Source organism: Nesoenas mayeri (assembly GCF_963082525.1).
Source record: "Nesoenas mayeri genome assembly, chromosome: 7".
NCBI classification, from domain to species: domain Eukaryota; kingdom Metazoa; phylum Chordata; class Aves; order Columbiformes; family Columbidae; genus Nesoenas; species Nesoenas mayeri.
In genome coordinates, this window is record NC_137551.1 from 26727380 (window position 1) to 26734774 (window position 7395).

Consider the following 7395-nt stretch of genomic DNA (forward strand, 5'->3'; position numbering starts at 1 on the left):
TCCCTTTTAAATGGGGCAGAGGCACGGGCCAGATGCATGTTGGTGGTGGTTGTGGCGGCACAGTGGACTCACGGCACCCAGCATCCCTCCTTCCCTCTCTCCTTCCATGGCAGACAAGGGGGAGCTGGATGGGACCACTCCTCAGCTGGCTCTCCAGGGAGGGGGGGCAAGGGAAACAACACATTTACTACAACTAGTTTCAAGGCTGAAGACCTTCACCTACTATCCAAATCCACGTATAGCTAAACCCTCACTTGTCAAGTTGTAACTGTCCACTTTTAATCACAGAAGCACAGAAATAGCCCTACAGGACTGTAACCGCACCTGATGTCTGGTCTATGAGCTGCTTTTTAAACTATAAGGAATGTTCATTTTTAATTTTTTTTTTTTCCTGGACAGCTGTCTGGTTTTCAGCAGTGTTAATCCAGCCAGGCATGGGGGGTTTGCCAGCAGCGGGTGCAGGGCAGGGAACCGGTGCATCGGAGGTGCAACTCCTCATCTGGTGTCTCCAGCTCCAATACATCAGGGTCTGCAGGCCCCTTGTTTGGCTGCACAATCATCACGTGAAAACCCTGTGTTCACATTAGCATTGTGCTCCAGCTGGCACTGGGAAGCAGCAGGACTCCCAAACACAAGCCCACAAAGCATCCTCGTCTCCGCTCTAACAGTCCAATATGTGCCAAATTTGATATAGGATTTACAACCATAGGTTTCCTTCAATGCCTTAAAATTGCCAGCAATCGCTTTTGCAAGAGCCGGAGACTCCGCGTGCGCTGAGTGTCAGTGCCCGGGCAAGGTCATCGTCACGAGACCTTACTGCCCTCATGGTAGTGCCAGAGTAGTTCCTGGAACCAGAAAATCGTTTGCTCGCACTCTTTCCTCTTCTGTTGTAAGGCACAAGTTAATAAATAAAAAGAAAGAAATAGTTATGTGGATCGAAATGAGATGTTTTGTCTTCTTTGCTGCTGGTTCATCTTGGGGACACAGATCGGTGTCTGGTCTGCAGCAGGTTCGGTCCCCAGCAGTCCCTCTGGTCCCCTGCAAAGAGCTTGGTGTTGGGGTGCAGCTGCCAAACTCTGTTGCTGGGCTGCCAGGCCAGGGTGGTCCCACCAACAGCAGCGGGGCATGTCTGAGTCTCACCCACAGGTGCCTGTCACCGTGGCTCTGTACTGTAGAAGAGTTCATGGCCAGCAGGCTGAGGGAACAAGGTTTCCCATGGCTGAACACACTCTTATTTGCCCAGAAAATGGACTCTAAGGCTTTGATTTGCATCACACCCCTGACCATTCAGTCCCCAGGTATCTGTCCATGTTTGCCTTCACAGGTGAAGGTGAAGTGATTTTCACAACAGCAAATGAAAGAAGTGGGGGTGCACCCACCTCCCAAGTAAATGCAGGAATCAAAGATGCCTGCAGAACTGGTGTGACCAGCTCAGGCTTTTATTTGGAAGATGCCCGTGTTCTGCCCGTCATGGGCCTTTAGAGGGGCACGTATGAGGACAGCAGGGCATAGGGAGAGCATGGGCAGCTTCCTGTGGTGTGTCCTTCCTAACAGCACCCTGTCCTGCTGCCTTCCTGTTCCTGCCTTGTCACACCATGTCATGGCAATCTGCTCCAGAGCTCCAGGGACACGGCGTGACAACCACAGGCTTTCTCCACTAGTGCTGCAGACCAGGAGCAGCACGGCCACTTCCCTTGACCCTGCTGCACCGATAACCTCGGGGACGATGCCCTGGGGGGCCATTCACTGTGGGATGACGGAGCCCTGGGGAGGGCAGCCCTGTGGGTGGGGGAAGTGAGTGGCACCTTTTGGAGGCAGGGGAGCAGGCTCAGGGCATGGCTGGGGCAGCACATCCCACCAGCAACCTCAGCACAACAGTACAGAGCAATTTGGGGTGCCCAGGCAGAGCCTGGGGGGAGGGCAGCACCTGCAGAGCTAAGTCCAGGGCACTGGCACATAAACACGAGCACGGATCAACCAGCCTCCAAATATCTCCCGGCTCAGCTGTCAGTTAGGAAATGCCAACATGCAGCATTTCTCCCAAACCATAGGGGAAATAAAAGGCAGATGTGACTGTGCAGCTAATGTAATATATTCTGAACCTCAAATACCCTCCAGTGCTGCTTTCTTTCTGTCCCTTGAGTACAAGCAGCCTGACTTTTCTTTCATTCCCAGCAGAAGCCTCCATCAGGATTCCTGCTTGCTCAGCTGGCTGGGTGCTAAAAACTGGGAATTTTACTTTGGCAATACCAATTGTGGAGGGGCTGCAATCATGAAGGAGGGCAAAGGAGCTGGGGAGGATGAAGTGCTGTTTTGGAAAACGGCTGCTTTGCAAGGGCCAGCTCCAGAGATTTCCTGCATTTCTGGAGCTCTGCAGCATTGTGATGCTGTCTCATGGTGTTAAGCTCCAGAGGTGGGAGTGGGGCAGCAGGCAGGGAAAGGACCTGGGCATTTAGGTTACATTAGAAAGGAGCAGGCTGGAATTCAGATTACCTTATAGTTTTGAGAGCCCCTCTGATGGGCTTTGTCCCTCTGATCTTACAGGCTCTGAGGTGCCCTGATAGCAGCAAGAGACTGACCAGCCCCACAAACACCCTCCCAGGACGGGGGTTGAGAGAGAGCCCTTACAGGAGGTATACACCCCACTTTGCTGAAGGGCAGAGCCTGGATCCAGGTGTTGTTCAGCAAGGGAAGAGCTCCCAAGGTGGGCCAGGGCTGCCCCCAGCTCTGCGGCAGCTTCCCAGCTCCCCGTGCCCAGCCTCTGGCCACAATCCCTGTGCTGTGGGACCCCGGTATCCCAGTGCAGACACAGCCCCTGGGGACAGCTTGTTCTGGGCATTTCCCAAGGCTCAGCCCATTTCGGCTGCAGGATCAGAGAAGGGACTGCTTAATGCTCAACCAAGGCACCCTGAGCTCCATCTACGCAGACCCTGTGGGCCCCAGATGGCTGCAGCTCCTGGGTGAGAATGCTGAACTCCTCATTGAATGCATGGCAACACATGGCCCCTTCTTACCTTAAAGGAGGCCCATGTCCACACTCTCCTCATCTCTAGGAGAAGAACAATGACAGCAGAGGGGGATGAGCCCAGCTCAGCATGTTACCAGTGCTGACCTCCAGCTGCCTCCATCCAGGCATCCTTTTCTATTGCTGTCTTCTTCAGGGTCACTCCTTTCACCTGCCTGCTTATGCGCACCAGAAGGCTTCTACAGTGGAGCACTAAGCTGGAACAGGGCAATAAATCCTCCTTTGTGTTCCCATCTTTCTTACTGGGTTAAACACCAAGGCTGCCTGAGAAAAGGAGTGAGTCACACTGCAGATGCTTAAAGATTTATACCTCTGCAGAACCTCAGCCTCTCAGATAAAAGGCAGCTGCGGACACAGACTGCACCATCAGCCCATGAAGAAGCAGAAAGGGGCCACTGCTCCACAATGCTGTGTTGCCTTCAATGCTGGGGAGAACTTCAGCCTCCACGCAAGGGTGCAAACTCCCACCACAGGGCTGCCCGGTTGCTTTTTTTCCCCTGGATGGAGATGCTGGTCTGTGGACCATGCAGCTGTGCTTTGGGGCTGCCCAGCTCTGCTCATTTCGTTGCCATGTAGGCAAGATGGGACAGCCTGTGCAGCACGGAATGTTGGCTGGGGCAGGCCCAGGTCACTCTCCTGCTACTCCAGTGATGGAAGAGCCATTGTGATCCCTGGAACCAGGGATCCTGGAACCATCATGATCCTGGACACCTGTTCCTGCAACAACTGTTTGCGCTGAGATGTACAGCTCCTTAAAAACAGAGAGAGTCTCTGCACACGGAGAAGTTTTGCTAATGACACTTGTCCAGATGCTGAAATTCATTAAAGAACAAGCCAAAGAAGAAGCAGCCAAAATCCTCAAACATCTTCCTTTGGCAGGAATGCAAACATCTCCTTTTCCAGACTAGGGGAGAACCCTGTCATTCTGCAAGAAGGAATCAATAGGAGCAAAGTCTCTTCCAGCACCTTTGGGCTGGATCCATCCAGCTCTAAGCACAGAGATCTCAAGGAGAAGAGCTTATTTCCCCTGTGGGTGACCCATGTAGAGCCCTCATGTCAGCAGCTGAACAGGTGCATTTGAATGACCAAATGTCCACATCAGTGGGGTCTGATACTTTGAAGCAAAGTTTATATCAAAATAGCATGAGAAATTCCAGCTCATTCATGCAAATCTTTTCAGGCATTATGGGAGTGAGGATCACTTGGCAAATGCAGTGTAACATGTAAACAGGGCACTGCCAGGCGTGGGGTGAGAGAAGGCTCATTGATCCTGTCCTGTCCCAGCAGATTCTAGCTGAACCAGAAGGGCTGCAGGGCTGGGGTCTGCAATTATGGGGCAGGAGGGATACACTCCTGCAGCCTGTGCAGGGGTCTTCATCCAAAACCCAGATAAACCACAGAAGAACCTGCAACTCTGTGACAAACAATTATATCCTTGTTAAAGCAGGATGTACCACAAAGACATTTCTGCCCAGAAGTGGCCACTCTATTGGAGCTCGGCTGTGTCCATCGTAACATGAAGCAGGAGCAGCGTTCTCACTAAACACAGACATACCTGCATAGATGGAAGGGAAATACCCAGTAAATTTCGGAGTGCAATTCCAGAGCACTAGGCATGCATCCACTTGCTGCCTGTAGATAGGAGCAAAGCTCTTGAGGTGCTGTGAGCATCAGTTCTGACACTACAGAGGCTTCAGAGTCCATTGCTGTGGCAGTGGGGTCAGCTCAGCTCCTTCGCCTTTGAACAGAGGCAGCTGCTGCTGCCTGAAGCCCCAGCAGCACAGGAGACACCAGCTCCCAGCTCCCCTGTGCCCAGAGCAGCTTCACAAATGCTCTGAGACACATGTAGTCATTGTCTGAGATGGCGAACACGCAGAGACCCAAGTGTGGTCTGTAAGAAGCTGTTTGGAGATGTAATTTGGAAAAGCTGAGGTCAGACTGGAAAACCTGGTTTGCGCTGAGGCTTAGAACATCATTAAGTTTAGGCAATTTTTCAATGGAAATGCAAAAAAAAAAAAACAAACAAGTCCCAGATACAAGGCACCTCATTAGCAAATTCCCAGTCTAGCGAAGAGGCCTGAGAGTTGTATGAATAAGAATGCCTGGCAATGCTTAAATCAAGCCAAAATGTTTCAGCAAGCCACAATACTCAGGCTAGATTCTTAACGAAGCAAGGATTACAGGATCATACTGTAACTGAATGTCCCTTTTACCCCCAGTCGTTTTTTATGCTCATCAGCTTAGCTTCAGACACATCTGAAAGAGCTGAAGGTCTCAAAGACACCAAACCCCTCCAAGTTTCATGCAAGCAGGTGTGTGGGTGAAACACTCATTAATAAGGGAAGCTCCACTTTTCAGACACCAGAAAACCCATTCAGAGGGCAGAGGTCATAAGCGCCTCAACACTAAGGCAAGTTTCATTGTGCATTCCTCTGCAACCAAAAGACAAAGCTGTAAACACAAAAAAACCCCAAAACCCAAACCTCAAAAGCCCAGCCCAGAATGAAACAAGCTTACTTATTTTTTTTAACTGTTCACCAGCTACTCATTTCTTAAAACCAGATGAATCCTTTGGGTTTAACTTCTCCATAGCTAACTAAATCAACCCACTTGTAGCTACAACAACCTGCAACACAACAAATTCAGTCCAGACGTTTACCACTTGGCAAAATTTTAAACAAATAAAAGTCAAGGTAACAGACACTGTTCCCAGTCCTGTTACACCTGCATTCATGAAAGGGACTCTCAACAGCTGTCTGTTAGTTGCCTGCCCTCACATACCCAGCAGTAGCATGGAGTTGACACACGCAGTGCTTTATAGAAATTATTGCTCTGGAGGAACAGAGCTGAGAAGTGAAGAACTCGGCTCAAGGTCATACAGCAAGTCAAGGACAGAGCTGAAAAGAGAATGGAGGTGCCCCCGTGTTCAGGTTACCTGCTCACACAGAGCAAGACACCACTGCTCCTGTTCTGCATGTCGTGACACAAATAATCTGTTATTTTATTGCCATCAACAGGGGAAATGTTTTCCCATGTCCCAAGATGAAGAAGGAGGAGATTGCAGGTTCTTGTGAAGGGTGTTGGGCTTTTCACCTGAGTTCTTACCTTTCAGTCTCCAGTATCTGCAAGAAAGGACACAATGGTTTATCTGTGATCACAAGCTACAGAAATGCTCTGCAAGCGGCGTGCTCTGAGCACATGGTGACACCTTGGAATGACTGGTTGTCTCCTGGCACCAGGTGAAAATGGCTTTAAAGTAGCTCTCCCAGGAACATGCTATTTTTCTCACTCTTTGCCAAGCGCCACCACCCACTTTTCCACTGTTAATGGTTCCCTTGGAAAAAACCAGACATTTTAATATTTCATTTCCAAATAGACTATATTAACAAGCAATTAGAAAATAAAAGCTCTCCTTTCCACTTTGTGAAATATTTCTTCTTCTCTTCTGCAGATCATTGCTGCTTTGAAACAAATATATTGTTGTTCTACTAAATCAAAACCCAGTAAAGATGGTGGTACAGCTCCAGCAAGAATTATGCAGCTGCAGGGCAGTCAATCAATGTTGCATTCACCTCATGGATAAATGGATTACCATTTATCTCTCAAGAATAATAAAATTTGACCTGTTCAATGATTAAATCTGTATCTATGGCAACTGTCTGAAACCTCAGCAAATGTAAATATCCCTTGGCTCATTCAGCAAGGGTGCCTTAAAGATGACATGAATAAAATTCAACATACAATCACCTTGCTGCTTCTCTTTGTGCTGAACTAGTTACGGTTGCAGAGGAGGTAGAAAAACAAAAAGCAAAAGGCATGAGAATGTGCCATTTGCAACATTCCACCTCTCAGCAAGTATGTATCACAGCAGAATAAGTATATTTTAAAGTACTTAAACATTCGGGCTGGCACCTGGTGCACTCCATTGAGCATGCAGCATTTTAGAAGATTCAGGTGAACAGCTTGACCATGTCCCTTTAAAAGATAGAGATGTAATACATAAAACCTTCTATTGTCTCTGTTAATAGGCGCTCTTCCAACTGCTGGAGTAAATCCTCCTCCCTCCTATTTGTATGGAGCACAAATTTCATAATAATGATACTCCACGCTAAAAAAAAGGGAAAACAGAAATGCTAAGGATGTAATTTTAATTTGTTAAGAGACTTAACATGCATTGACATAAATCATTTCACATGAATGCCTCATGATTCTCTGAAAATAAATTCAACACAGACTAGTATTAGACAAGCCTGAATTATTTTTCAGTAGAACTCAGTGGCTGTTTCACATCTATGCAAATCAGTGTTAAGGGTTCTCCCGACTCATGTGTGTCACAGTCTGGTGGCAATGCAGATCAAGGGTGGGTGCAA